Genomic DNA, 13,015 nt, shown 5'->3' with positions numbered 1-13,015 from the left:
CAAAGCTACGAAGTATCATCACCTCATTCCATGACAATATGAAAGGCACAATTCAACATGGCGGCACCTCATCAGACCCCTTTCCTATCCTGAGTGGCATGAAACAGGGCTGTGTTCTCGCACCCACACTTTTTGGGATTTTCTTCTCCCTGCTGCTTTCACATGCGTTCATGTCTTCTGAAGAAGGAATTTTCCTCCACACAAGATCAGGTGGCAGGCTGTTCAACCTTGCCCGTCTAAGAGTGAAGTCCAAAGTACGGAAAGTCCTTATCAGGGAACTCCACTTTGCTGACGATGCTGCATTAACATCTCACACTGAAGAGTGCCTGCAGAGTCTCATCGACAGGTTTGCGGCTGCCTGCAACGAATTTGGCCTAACCATCAGCCTCAAGAAAACGAATATCATGGGACAGGACGTCAGAAATGCTCCATCCATCAATATTGGCGACCGCGCTCTGGAAGTGGTTCAAGAGTTCACCTACCTCGGCTCAACTATCACCAGTAACCTGTCTCTAGATGCAGAAATCAACAAGCGCATGGGAAAGGCTTCCACTGCTATGTCCAGACTGGCAAAGAGAGTGTGGGAAAATGGCACACTGACACGGAACACAAAAGTCCGAGTGTATCAAGCCTGTGTCCTCAGTACCTTGCTCTATGGCAGCAAGGCCTTGACAACGTATGTCAGCCAAGGGCGACGTCTCAATTCATTCCATCTTCGTTGTCTCCGGAGAATCCTTAGCATCAGGTGGCAGGTCCTCGAGGCGGCCAACATCCCCAGCTTATACACACTAGTGGGTCAGCGGTGCTTGAGATGGCTTGGCCATGTGAGCCGCATGGAAGATGGCAGGATCCCCAAAGAGACATTGTACAGCGAGCTCGCCACTGGTATCAGACCCACCGGCCGTCCATGTCTCCGCTTTAAAGATGTCTGCAAACGTGACATGAAGTCCTGTGACATTGATCACATGTCGTGGGAGTCAGTTGCCAGCATTCGCCAGAGCTGGCGGGCAGCCATAAAGGCGGGACTAAAGTGTGGCGAGTCGAAGAGACTTAGCAATTGGCAGGAAAAAGGCAAAAGCGCAAGGGGAGAGCCAACTGTGTAACAACAGCCCCAACAAACAAATTTCTCTGCAGCACCGTGGCGCAGTGGCGCAGTGGTTAGCACTGCAGCCTCACAGCTCCAGCGACCCGGGTTCAATTCTGGGTACTGCCTGTCTGGAGTTTGCAAGTTCTCCCTGTGTCTGTGTGGGTTTTCTCCGGGTGCTCCGGTTTCCTCCCACAAGCCAAAAGACTTGCAGGTTGGTAGGTAAATTGGCCATTATAAATTGCCCCTAGTATAGGTAGGTGGCCGGGAAATATAGGGACAGGTGGGGATGTGGTCGGAATATGGGATTAGTATAAATGGGTGGTTGATGGTCGGCACAGACTCGGTGGGCCGAAGGGCCTGTTTCAGTGCTGTATCTCTAAACTAAACTAAACTAAAACCTGTGGAAGAGCCTGTCACTCTAGAATTGGCCTTTACAGCCACTCCAGGCGCTGCTCCACACACCACTGACCACCTCCAGGCGCTTACCCACTGTCTCTCGAGATAAGGAGGCCAAAGAAGAACTGCAGGGCCGGCCCTTACAGATGATGCAATCAATTGTCTTTGCGACCCTCAGCTCGATACCTGGCCAGCATCAATGAGCAATGGAGAGCATCAAGGGTTGAACACACATTATGATGTAGGCTTGTTGCCCATCTTGGGCTAGGCGAAGGGCCAAACGGGGGGGACTGAAAGGGTTAAGTAGAAACAAGCTGAGTATTAGGAAAATCGCTCAGCAGAAATAATAGTCAGACTGAGAATAGAACAGAGAAGCTGTTAGGGCGAAGGTTAGGATTAGGGGGTGAAGATTGGAGCCGGGGCTTCAAGGCCATGCAATCAACTGCTTCTATGGAATGTTGGTATAATGGGAAACAAAGAGATAAAAGGCTCAGCTTGCAGCCATCTGGTATGTGTATTGATAAGGCTGAGGAAGTATGTTCATTAGAATCAATCACCATTGTTTTAATTAAAGTGTGTGGTCAATCATATCAATTATCTGTTGTTTAAATGTATTGTGTAACAAGAGCACAGTATATTACTTTGTGTTCTTGAATGTAAAGTTAGAGCATTACCTCAGAATACCGAAGGTGGTATCTCTCCCAGCATGCGCTTGAATAAATTGATTGAACCTGTACCTGAGTCTCCTCGTGTGTTGAATGAGTTGTCCCACAACAACATCATGACCTGAATAGAAACCTGGCTGAGGGGTGATGACACCTTCCCTCTAACTGAAGCCTCTCCGCCTGGCTAAACCTTATACCACCTGTCCTGCTGAGAGTATCGTGGTGGCAATAGAGTCATCGAGACAAGAGTTATACCGAATAGAAACAGGCCCTTCGGCCCATTATATCTGTGCCGGCCATCAAGCACCTATCTATTCTAATCCCATTTCCAGCATATGGCCTGTAGCCTTGTATGCTCTGGCATTTCAAGTGCTCATCAAAATACTTCTTAAATGTTGTGAGGATTTCCTGCCTCTACCACCACTTCAGGCTTCTGATACAGGGCTCAGAGCATTCCAACCACCAGCTGGATGAAAATATGTTTTCCTCAAATCCCCTCTAAACCTTCTGCCCCTTACTCTAAATCTATGCCCCCTGGTTAGTGACATCTCCGCGAAGGGAAAAAGTTTCTTCCTATCTAACCTGTCTATGTCCCTCATAATTCTGTATATCGCAATCAGGTCCCCCCTCAGTCTTCTCTGCTCTAAGGAAAACAACTCTAGCCTCTCCAGTCTCTCTTCATAGCTGAAATGCTCCAATCCAGGCAACATCCTGGTGAATCTCCTCTGCACCCTCTCCAGTGCAAACACATCCTTCCTATAGTCAGGCGACCAGAACTGTACAACAGTACTCCAGCTGTGGCCTAACTAGCATTTTATACAGCTCCATCATAACCTACCTGCTCTTATATTCTATTCTTCTTCTTCTTTGGCCTCCTTGTCTCGAAAGACAATGGGTAAGCGCCAAGAGGTGGTCAGTGGTTTGTGGAGCAGCGCCTGGAGTAGCTATAAAGGCCAATACTCAAGTGACAAACTCTTTCACAGGTGCTGCAGATAAAATTGATTGTCGGGTTGTTACACAGTTGGTTCACTCCTTGCGCTTCTGACTTTTTTCCTGCCAACTGCTAAGTCTCTTCGACTCGCCACTCTTTAGCCCCGCCTTTATGGCTGTCTGCCAGCTCTGGCGATCACTGGCAACTGACTCCCACGACTTGTGGTCAATGTCACAAGACTTCATGTCGCATTTGCAGACGTCTTTAAAGCGGAGACATGGACGACTGATGGGTCAGATACCAGTGACAAGCTCGCTGCACAATGCATCCTTGGAGATCCTGCCATCTTCCATGCGGCTCACATGGCCAAGCTATCTCAAGCGCCATTGGCTCAGTAGAGTGTATATGCTGGGGATGTTGGCCGCCTCGAGGACTTCTGCATTGGAGATACGGTCCTGCCACCTGATGCCAAGGATTCTCCGGAGGCAGCGAAGATGGAATGAGTTGAGACGTCGCTCTTGGCTGACATACGTTGTCCAGGCCTCGCTGCCGTAGAGCAAGGTACTGAGGGCACAGGCTTGATACACTTGGACTTTTGTGTTCCGTGGCAGTGCGCCATTTTCCCATACCCTCTTGGCTAGTCTGGACATAGCAGCAGACGCCTTTCCCATGCGCTTATTGATTTCTGCATCGAGAGACAGGTTACTGGTGACAGTTGAGCTTAGGTAGGTGAACTCTTGAACCACTTCCAGAGCGTGGTCGCCGATATTGATGGCTAGAGCATTTCTGATGTCCTGTCCCATGATGTACGTTTTCTTGAGGCTGATGGTTCAGACAAATTCGTTGCAGGCAGCCGCAGTCCTGTTGATGAGTCTCTACAGACACTCTACAGTGTGAGATGTTAATGCAGCATCGTCAGCAAAGAGGAGTTCCCTAATGAGGATCTTCCGTACTTTGGTCTTCGCTCTAAGACAGGCAAGGTTGAACAACCTGCCACCTGATCTTGTGTGAAGGAAAATTCCTTCTTCTGAAGACTTGAACGCATGTGAGAGCAGCAGTGAGAAGAACATCCCAAACAGTGTAGGTGCAAGAACACAACCCTGTTTCACGCCACTCAGGATAGCAAATTCTATGCATATTCTATGCATCGGCTAATAAAGGCAGGTATCCCATATGCCTTCCTAACCACCTTATCTACCTGTGCTGCCCCCTTCAATGATCTTTGGACATGACCCTCTGTACTTCCTGGGATCCAACCATCCATGGTATGTTCCTTTGCCTTGTGAATCACCTCAGACTTCTCAGGATTACAATCCATTTGCCACTGCTCTGCCCATCTTACCAGCCCATCTCCATCGTCCTTTAATCTAAAGCTTTCCTCTTCACTATTTACGACACCACCAGTTTTTGTGTCATCTGCGGGTTTATTGATCATACCTCCTATATTCTCGTCTAAATCATTAATGTACACTACAAACAGCATGAGTCCCATCACTGATCCCTTTGGCACATCACTGGTCACAGGCTTCCAATCGCAAAAACAACCCTCGATCATCATGCTCTGCCTCCTTGCCACAAAGCCAATTTTGGATCCAATTTACCAAATTGCCCTGGATCCCATGGGCTCTTACCTTCTTGACCAATTTCCCATGTGTGACCTTATCAAAAGCCTTACTGAAGTCCATGTAGTCTACATCAACTGGTTTACTCTCATCGACACACCTAGTTACCTCCTCGAAAAATTCAATCAAATTTGTTTGACATGCTGCACTTTTGGGCGGCACAGTGGCGCAGTGATTAGCACCGCAGCCTCACAGCTCCAGCAACCCGCGTTCGATTCTGGGTACTGCCTGTGTGGAGTTTGCAAGTTCCCCCTGTGACCACGTGGGTTTCTGCCAGGTTCTCCGGTTTCCTCCCACAGCTAAAGACTTGCAGTTTGATAGGTAAATTGGCCATTGTAAATTGCTCCGAGTGTAGGTAGGTGGTAGGAGAATGGTGGGAATGTGGTAGGGAATATGGGATTAATGTAGGATTAGTAAAAATGGGTGGTTGTTGGTCTGCATAGACTCGGTGGGCCGAAGGGCCTGTTTCAGTGCTGTGTCTCTCTATGATCTATGATCTCCCCCTGACAAAGACATGCTGACTATCCCTGCCTCTCCAAGTGGAGATTAATTCTGTCCCTTAGAATTTTTTCCAATAGTGTCCCTATCCACTGCTGTTAGACTCACTGGCCTGTAATTACCTGGTTTATCCCTATTACCCTTCTTGAATAATGGTACCACATTTGTTGCCCTCCAGTCCTCTGGCACTTCTCATGTGGCCAGAGAGGATTTGAAAATGTGTGTCAGTGCCTCAGACAAATGTGAGGTCATGCATTTTGGAAGGTCTAATACAGGTGGGAAGTATACAGTAAATGGCAGAACCCTTCGGAGTATTGACAGGCAGAGAGATCTGGGCGTACAGGTCCACAGATCACTGAAAGTGGCAACACAGGTGGATAAGGTAGTCAAGAAGGCATACGACATGCTTGCCTTCATCGGTCGTGGCATAGAGTATAAAAATTGGCAAGTCATGCTGCAGCTGTACAGAACCTTAGTTAGGCCACACTTAGAATATTGTGTGCAATTCTGGTCGCCACACTACCAGAAGGATGTGGAGGCTTTGGAGAGGGTACCGAAGAGGTTTGCCACGATGTTGCCTGGTCTGGAGGATATGAGCTATGAGGAGAGGTTGGATAAACTCAGATTGTTTTCACTGGAACGACGGAGGTGGAGGGGCGACATGATAGATGTTTACAAAGTTATGAGCGGCATGGACAGAGTTGATAGTCAGAAGCTTTTTCCCAGGGTGGAAGTGTCAGTTACTAGGGGCAAAGTTTCGAGGGGATGTGCGACGCAAGTTTTTTACACAGAGGGTGGTGAGTGCCTGGAACTTGCTGCCGGGGGAGGTGGTGGAAGCAGGTATGATAGCGACGTTTAAGAGGCATCTTGACAAATACATGAATAGGATGGGAATAGAGGGATATGGACCCCGGAAGTGCAGAAGGTTTTAGTTTAGACAGGGATCAAGCTCGGTGCAGGCTTGGAGGGCCGAATGGCCTGTTCCTGTGGTGTACTGATCTTTGTTCTTTTGTTCTTTGATCTCCTCCCTTGCCTCACCTAGCAGCCTGCGATACATCTCATCTGGGCCTGATGATTTATCCAATTTTAAGCCTGCTAAAATGGTTAATACCTCCTCCCTTCCATTGCTAATTTGTTCAAGTACATCACAATCCACCTCCCTGATCTTTACACCTACATTGTCTTTCTCCATCGTGAACACAGATGAAAAGAAATCATTTAAAACCTCACCTATGTCTTCCGGCTCCACACACAGTTGTCACTTTGGTCCCTGATGGGCCCTACTCTTTCCCTGGTTATCCTCTTGCCCTTAATATACTTGTAAAACACCTTGGGATTTCCCTTTATCTTGTCCGCCAGTGTTTTGTCATGTCCCCTTTTCACTCTCCTAATTACTTTTTTAAGTACCCCCTGTGCTTTCTGTAATCCTCTAGGGCCTCCGCTGTTTTCAGCACTCTGAATCTGCCATAAGCCTCTTTTTTTTCCTTATCCAATCCTCTATATCCCTTGACATCCAGGGTTCCCTGGACTTTTTGTTCATACCCTTCACCTTAACGAAAACATGTTGGCCCTGAGCTTTCACTATTTCCTTTTTGAATGACTCCCACTGGTCTGATGTAGACTTTACTACAAGTAGCTGCTCCCAATCCACTGTGGTCAGATCCTGTTTTATCATATTGAAATCGGCCTTCCCCCAATTCAGTACCTGTCTTTCCGGTCCATCGTTGTCCTTTTCCATAACTACCTTAAATTTAACAGAGTTACGGTCACTATTCCCGAAATGCCCCCCACTGACACTTCTACCACTTGTCCGGCTTCATTCCCTAAGCTTAGATCCAGTACCACCCCTTCTCTTGTAGGACTTTCTACCTGCTGGCTCAAAAAGCTCTCCTTGATGCACTTTAAGAATTCTGCCCCCTTTAAGCCTTTTGCACTAAGACTATCCCAGTTAACAGTGGGGAAGTTGAAATCCCCTACTATTATTACCCTATTATTTGTACACCTCTCTGAGATTTGCCTACTATTTGCTCCTCTATCTCTCCCTGTCTGTTTGGAGGCCTGCAGTACACTCCCAGCCAAGTGATTGCCCCCTTTTTGTTTTTAAGTTCTACCCATATGGCCTCATTTGAGGAACCTTCTAAGATATCATCCCTCCATCCTGCAGTAATTGACTCCTTGATCAATAGTGCAATGCCACCTCCACTTTTACACCCTCCCCCCCGTCACTGGACCTGATCTGCCACACTGATTTCGAGTAATGCAGCTGGAGACACTTTCTGCACCCGTGCTCATCCTGGACACTGGAGGCGTCCCTGACTTCCCACATCGCACAGCAGGAGCATTCCACACTGCTGATCTGCCCTGCCGTGACTTCCCCTTAATTTACTCCCTCAAATTACTCAAAAATTAGAGATTATTTACATTAGGGACCTTAAATCCCTAAAAATCACGACTTACGATATAAAAAAACTGTAGACCTTACCTTTCTCTTTACTTTCGTTACTAACTCAGCTATTTACTGATACTCCCTAACAGCAGTTACTCACCAATCACCTTTTCACTTATAAGGTAGGTTTTGATTTTTTTTTTGGAAAAAAATCTTTCTCCTGATTTTTTAAGCTATTTACAGACACTAACAGCTGTTACTTACCCAACCAATCAGCTTACAGATTTCCCGTGATGTCACAGTAAGTCTTTTTTTCCTCTATTGAAACTCAGCGCGGGCCGACACAGACAGAGATCCTGCCGACTGCCACTGCTCCGGTCCAAGGTAGGGAAGGACCTCGAGCCCCGTTCTTTCCCGCTCTGGATCCACCTCCTCCCAGGTCCGTCTGCTGATTGCCACTGCTCCGGTCCAAGGTAGTCAATGTGGCACTTATCATCAGATGACATTGACCCCCTCCTCCTCTGGCACTTTCTCCTCCTTTGAGCATCTCACCTTGTTCCACCACTCTTACCTCATTCAAAATCCTCATACTCTATCGCCCTCCCAAGTATGACAAAAATGTTATCACTGAGATATCTTCATTACTTTTCTCCCTCAGCCTCTGCACTGAATGATTTCTCATCCTCGGTGATTTCAACCTCCATCTCAACTCATCATTCTCTCTCACCTCTGTCTGCTGCTTCCTTATCCTCCTTAACTCTCACCCTCCATGTAAACTTCCCAACCCATATTCACAGCCACCACCTTTGTCTTGTCATTTCATGTTACCTTGTTGGTCCTATCCTCTTAAGCACAGTTAAGGTCAGCTCTGATCATTTCCTTATATAACCCTCCACCCATATCCCCCTTCCACGCCCCAACCCTACCTCCTTCTGCAACCCTCCCTGGGAAAAATTATCCACAATTCACTCACAATCAGATGACATCATTTGCAGATGACACCAAAATTGGTGGTATAGTGGACAGTGAAGAAGGTTGTCTAAGCTTGCAACAGGATATAGATCAACTGGGGAAATGGGCAAGGGAGTGGCAAATGGAATTTAACGCAGACAAGTGTGAAGTGATGCATTTTGGGAAGTTAAACCAGGACAGGACATATACAGTGAATAGCAGGGCCTGGGGGAGTGTACTTGAGCAGCGAGACCTTGGGTTGCAAGTACATAGCTCCCTGAAAGTGGCAACACAGGTAGACAGGGTGATGAAGAAGGCATATGGCATACTTGCCTTCATCGGCTGAGGCATTGAGTACAAGAGTTGGGATGTCGTGTTACTGTAAATTGGCCATTATAAATTGCCCCTACTGTAGGTAGGTGGTAGGGAAATATAGGGACAGGTGGGGATGTGGTAGGAATATGGGATTACTGTAGGATTAGTATAAATGGGTGGTTGATTGTCGGCACAGACTTGGTGGGCCGAAGGGCCTGTTTCAGTGCTGTATCTCTAAATAAATAAAATAAATAAAAAAAATAAAAAGTTGTACATAACGTTGGTTAGGCCGCATTTGGAGTACTGTGTGCAGTTCTGGTCGCCGCAGTACAGGAAAGATGTGATTAAGCTAGAGAGGGTGCAGAAAAGATTCACAAGGATGTTGCCTGGTTTGGAGGGCTTGAGTTATAAAGAGAGATTGGATAGGCTGGTTCTGTTTTCCCTGGAGCGAAGGAGGCTGAGAGGGGACATGATAGAGGTATATAAAATTATGAGAGGCATAGATAGGGTGGATAGCCAGAGTCTGTTTCCCATGGTAGGGGTGACTAATAACCTAGAGGGCATAGATTTAAGGTGAGAGGGAGGAGGTTTAAAGGAGATCAAAGAGCTAAATGTTTGACACAAAGAATAATGGGTATCTGGAATGAGCTGCCTGAGGAGGTGGTGGAGGCAGGAACAGTAGCGACATTTAAGAGGCATCTGGATGGGTACTTGAATGAGCAAGGCATAGAGGGATATGGAATTAATGCAGGCAGGTGGGATTCGTATAGATAGGCATTATGGTCGGCATGGACGTGGTGGGCCGAAGAGCCTGTTTCTATGCTGTACGACTCTATGACTCTGTGACTCTAATCCCAACTATCTAGCCTTTGGTCTTCCATTTGTCACAACATTTCTGCAGCTACTGATTTGCTCAACACATCCTCACCTCTACCTCTGCTGCCCTAGTCCCCAGTGAAAAATTGGGAGGGAGAGAGAAAACAGGGGATTACAGACCTGGCAAAATTAAAGCACATGGGATAGGAGGTAATATACTGGCATGAATTAAGGATTGGTGAGCAGGCAGAAAACAGAGAATAGGAATAAACGGGTCATTCTCACGTTGGCAGGCTGTGACTATTGGGATACCGTAGGGATCAGTGCTTGGGTCCCAGCTGTTCACAATATTTATCAATGATTTGGATGTGGGGACCAATTGTAGTATTTCTAATTTCACGGATGACTCAAAACTAGGTGGGAATGTTTGTTGTGAGCAAAGGGGCTGCAAAGAGATTTGGACAGACTTCGTGAGTGGGTAAGAATGTGGCAGATGGAATAAAATCTGGAAAAATGTGAGGTTATACATTTTGGTAGGAGGAATAGATGTGCAGAGTATTTCTTAAACGGGAAGTGATTGGAAAGTCTAAATGTACAAAGGGACATGGGTGTCCTTGTCTATAAGTCACTGCAAATAACATGCAGGTGCAGCAAGCAATTAAGAAGGCTAATGGTAAGTTCGCCTTTATTGCAAGAGGATTTGAGTACAGGAGTAGTGAAGTATTGCTTCAGTTATATAGACCCTTGGATAGACCGCACTTGGAGCACAGTGTGCAGTTTTGGTTCCCTTACCTGAGGAAGGATATTATTGCCATAGAGGGAGTGCAATGATGATTCATCAGACTTGTTCCCGTGATGGCGGGACTTAGAGGCCTGCAACCCAACTCGAACCCGACAGAACCCGACGACGTATAGGGTTTGGGACGGGTCGGCCCTATCTTCTGGGTACGGCATACGGGCTCGGGTTGGGTCGGGCCTAGTCCGGGTCGAGTCGGGTCAGGTCAGCCTGGACACACACGGTAAGTACTCTGCTGGTAAGTATTGAAATTTAAAAAACTTACCTGAGCTGGGAGTCCGGGACGAAATTGAGTCTGCACAGTGAGGGAGTGACGTCACTATAACGTAATCGTGCATGTGCCGCAGCTTTGTGGAGATTCCGGGTCCGAAGGTAAGTAAAGGGATGGTCGGGTCAGTCTCGGGTTGGGTCGAGTCTGGGCGGGTTTGGGTTAGGTCGCTGACCCGAAACGTTAACTCTGCTTCTGTTTCCACAGATGCTGCCAGACCTGCTGAGTGAATCCAGCATTTCTTGTTTTTGTTTCAGATTTCCAGCATCCGCAGTATTTTGCTTTTATTATTATGGTGGACAACTGGTTTAACCATCCACCACTAGATCTGGCTGGACCACACAAAACACTATCGGGTCCTAGTCTCATCTGCTAAAACTGCTCACTATTCCAGGATGATCCTGGGATGCAAATACAACATCCAGCTTCTTTTTTTTACTGCCCACAGTCTTCTTAAACCCTTCTCCATTGTCCCCTTCGCCCTCATCCCCAACAATAAGTGTGAGGAACTCTTGGACTTCTCTGTCACTAAGAATGAAACCAGCTGATCAGCTCCCTCTGCCACATCCCTCCCTTCCACTCACCCACCAGGTCACACTCCCTCTAAAGCTCCCCCTGTCCAAGCCCCAAATTCACATCTTCCTCTAGTTTCTCTCCTATCTCCTCTCCTACCCTCTCCGAGCTCATCTTGTCATGAGATACACCTCCAACTTCTTCGACCACTAAACTGCTGACCACTCAACTTCCCCTCCTGGTTCCCATGTCAACCGATATTGTTAATAATTCTCTCTCATCAGGTGCTTTCCCTCTCTCCTTTAAATCTGCCGTCTTCACCCTCTCCTCAAAGAACAACCCTTGACCCCACTATCTTTGCAAACCTCCCTTTCCTCTCCAAAGTCTTTACTGTGTTGACACCTCCCTAATCTGTGCCCAGCTTTCCCAGAGCTCCATGTTTGGATCCCTCCAATCAGATTCCACCCCTGCCACAATACCAAAACAATACTTGTTAAAGTCACAAATGACCTCCTATGTGACTGTGACAAATGTAAACTTTCCCTCCTCGTCCTTCTTGTCCTGTCTGTGGTTTTTGGTACAGTTGATACACCATCCTGCTCTAGCGCCTTTCCACTTGTGTCTAGCTGGGTGGGACTGCACTCACCTGGTTTCATTCTTATCCTTATAATTGTAGCCAGAGATTCACTTGCAATGTCTTCTCTCTGCTCCAGCACTGTTACCTCTGTGTCCCCCAGGGATCTCTCCGTGGGCCCCTCCTATATCTCGTCTACATGCTGCCGCTCAGTGACATCACATGAAAGCACAGCTTACACTTTCACATTTATGCTGATAACACCCTGCTCTACCTCACTACCACCTCTCTCAACTCCTCCACTGTTGTTCAATTATCAGACAACTTATCTGACATCCAGTACTGGATGAGCAGAAATAGCCTTCAATTAAATATTGGGAAGATTGTAGACATTGTTTTTGGTCCCCGCTCCAAACTCCATTTCCTAGTTATCAACTCCATACGTCTTACTGGCAAAAGTCTGAAACTGAACCAGTCTGATCGCAAACTTGGTGTTATATTTGACCCTGAGATAAACTTCCTTCCACATATTTGCACCATCACTGAGACCGCCCATTTCCACCTCTGTAACGTCATTCGACTTTGCTCCTGTCTCAGGTCATCTGCTGCTGAAAACCTCATTCATGCTTTTGTTACCTCTAGACTTGACTATTCCAACACACTCCTGGCTGGTCTCCACATTCTACGTAGAGCAAACTAGAGGCCATTGAAAACTCTGCTGCCCCTATCCTAACTCGCACTTAGTCCAGTTCACCTATCACCCCTGTGCTCACTTACCAACATTGGCACTCTCCAGTGATCATTTCCCTTCATCTTGCCTTTTAGATAGATATCCACTTCCTTTGGAAAAATTACTATTAGATCTGTGTCCTTCTTTCTCAGATACTGCAGTCCAGCTCACCTCAAATCACTGCATCAAATTTCTCCTCATATCCTCCCTGGATTGTTTTGCCAATTGTTCTAAATCTGTGTCATCTGGTTATTGACCCTCCTGCCAGTGGAAACAGTTTCTCCCTCTCTATTCTCAAAAATCCCTCATGATTTTGAGCATCTCTGTTAAATCTACACGAACCATTCTCTGTTCTCAGTTCAACCATCCCAGTTGTTCTCGTCTCTCCACACAACTGAGGTCCCTGGTTAATATTCAGCAATTCGGTCTTTGTCTGGAAATGAGAATTATTTGCACTCTGCCTCTGG

This window comes from Heterodontus francisci, chromosome 40, assembly GCF_036365525.1.
Source record: "Heterodontus francisci isolate sHetFra1 chromosome 40, sHetFra1.hap1, whole genome shotgun sequence".
NCBI classification, from domain to species: Eukaryota; Metazoa; Chordata; class Chondrichthyes; order Heterodontiformes; family Heterodontidae; genus Heterodontus; species Heterodontus francisci.
This window is presented reverse-complemented; position numbering follows the sequence as displayed.